This window comes from Triticum urartu, chromosome 6A (assembly GCF_056163025.1).
Source record: "Triticum urartu cultivar PI428250 chromosome 6A, HENAU_Tu73, whole genome shotgun sequence".
In the NCBI taxonomy this organism is placed as follows: Eukaryota; Viridiplantae; Streptophyta; class Magnoliopsida; order Poales; family Poaceae; genus Triticum; species Triticum urartu.
The window spans coordinates 31,665,519-31,668,060 of record NC_141878.1 but is presented as its reverse complement, the minus strand read 5'-3'; the positions used below and the strand labels follow the sequence as shown (position 1 = coordinate 31,668,060).

At 38.4% G+C, this 2,542-nt stretch overlaps 1 long non-coding RNA gene across 1 annotated transcript; it reads right to left on the bottom strand.

Moving 5' to 3' along the window:
• Window positions 1–280: 280 nt before the first annotated feature.
• LOC147963534 (uncharacterized) lies at window positions 281–2,039 on the bottom strand. The gene is made up of 3 exons (XR_015609201.1): window positions 1,489–2,039; window positions 1,178–1,242; window positions 281–557 (listed from the first exon to the last, which is right to left on the bottom strand). It is a non-coding gene; the product is annotated as an uncharacterized LOC147963534 (long non-coding RNA).
• Between the last annotated feature and the right edge of the window lie 503 nt (window positions 2,040–2,542).

Sequence of the window (2,542 nt, the reverse complement as noted above, 5' to 3'; positions counted from 1 at the left end):
CCACTAGTAATAAAGCCAAGTGCGCCACTAGTAACCTTAGAGGTGCGCCACTAGCTAAAAAGCTAGGTGCGCCACCAATAAATGCTGAAATGCGCCACTAATAGTATTTTTGGAAAACAAAAAAAATACAAATTTACAAAAAACAACCTATAAGGAAAAATAATTTAAAAACAAAAAATGAAATAGAACCATAATTTTTATTATAGCAAGAATATTACCATGTCTTTACAAGTATCCAATAAAAAGAAAATTGTACAGAAATAAAACAAAATCCTATAACTAATCTTCTACTCCCTCCGTCCAAGAATACCTCTCGCAAGGGGAGGAAATTTTGAACTGAAGTGCATTTTACATTACAACCCGTCATATTTCAAATCAAAATCAATCGAGTCCACGTCCGATCGGCAGCAGCGCCTCGTCCTGGCATCGAGGAGAGCCAGAACTCATCTCTTCGGTAGCTCGTCACCACCCTCCCGGCAGCCTCCGACATCACGTACCCACCCTCCCGGTGTCGATCAACTGCTTTGAGGTAGCAGATTCCTCCTCTGTGTCTGCTCCTGCAATTAACACTTTGAATACAATTAACAATTTGAATGTTAACATGGGGCAAAGACAAGATGGATCAGTATATAACAATGGAGTACATGCACAATTAGATGTTCAAGCTGTTTAATGTCACTCCCATCATCACAATTTCATCTCAGGAAATGGAGTAGAATAGATTTAATTGGATGTTTGAATGATATGGTTACTTACAAGTGTCAGGGCTATTACGGTCAGTTAAGTAATTGCACCAGATTAAAGAGGAGCCAAAGAATTTACAAGTGGTCTAGTGCATATGCAAGTGCAAGTTACTCAGTTAAAATTCAGTACTCCATTGCCCAAAATAATTTAGTTAAAATTTTGTTAAAAGATCACTGAATTAACCAAGTACTCCAGGTCAGGTCCAGTTACTCAATGCATAATTTCTAAACCTATCATCAATGGAAGGTCACCAATTTTAATTGAGCAGTAGCTAATTGAGCAAACACACTGAGCTTATGCATAACACATTAGCTGCAGCGGTGATTATTTCACAGGGATAAACCTCCAAATATAACCACTATACCACACTATATAAATTGTGAATCAAGGAACTGCTGCAATTGACATGAGAAGATCAACAATATATGCTCACCTCCAGGAACAAAGTCAGCTCCATATATATGCTAGCTCCAGGGTAAATATGCCACAATATCACACCTTGTGAAAAGAGCATCATATTAAACAGTCGGTCACAAACATTCTAATTTCTTAACATAATTACAGTAAATTACTTACTTGCGGTATACACAGGGGATAATTATCATATTAATTACCTTGTTTGAGGTAAATTAATTGCTAAAGTTAACATAAAAATGTAAATTAGATGAACTGTAAACTGTTCAAGGAAAGAGAAAGTGCAAACCAAATAACAAACAAAAATAGCAAGATTAGCCTCTTGTTTACCATTAAGTTTGGACTTTGGACAAAACGTGTTTTGATTGATCATACAGTAGATTTACGGGGCATCTCGTTGAAGGACGGGTCCTTGGCGATCTGCTCCGCCATCTCCTTGATGCTCGGGTCCTGCGCCCACGCCACAACAAAATCCACGATTCAAGTTAATTTTCACACAAATTCCCATGAAATCGAAACAAATTCACAGGAAATTCGAGCTTGTATAAATAAATCTTCCCAAGAACTCAACTTTGACAATGGAGAGAACAGAGCAGAGTATTTCTAGTTTTGCAGAAACTGTAAAATGCTTCAGTAGAGCTTGGTTACATTGAGCAAGTTCGAATATGTTAAAATGGACGCGAATATCTTTAGTGAAACCCAACCAAATTAACAACCGATTCAAACCTGTAGTATATGTAAAATCCTCCAAGAACTCGCGTTTGGAAATGAACAGAACAAAACAGAGTATGAAACTGTAAACGCTTCATTCAGAGAATTCAGTATAAGCTCTTGGTTACATTCAGCAAGTTCATCATGGTGGAGAAGTCGAAGGGGCTGGCCGGAGCAGCCACCCTGCGCGCGGGCTGCCGCCTCTGCTCCTCCGCCGCAAGTTACAGTCATACACATTAAACTGATATTAAGTTATATTACCTCTCAATGAGTGTAACTGTGAACTACTGAACCCCATTTAGATCAGTAATGCATTTTATTCTATCGTCTACCTACCACAGTTTGATATTAACCAATCATAACAATATCTATATGACATGGCTAAACAAATTGACGATCCCAAAAAATGCTCGAGAAACTCTGAGCGTACTCATTGACAGGGAGCAAAGTATTACATCATATACCTGTATATCCTGGAGACATTAGCACAGCGCCACCCAAAGTCTTGTATAACAGTCTCAAGTTCAGAATTGCTCATATACCCACGAATCATTTCTTCCCTAAATTTGTTGGAAAAACCATTGCGGGGCATGTTTCAACAAATATTCCCTCGCAAGAAGAACATGAATAGAAAGTGAAAGCTCTGATCACGAAGCATAAGTGATCTCAGGCT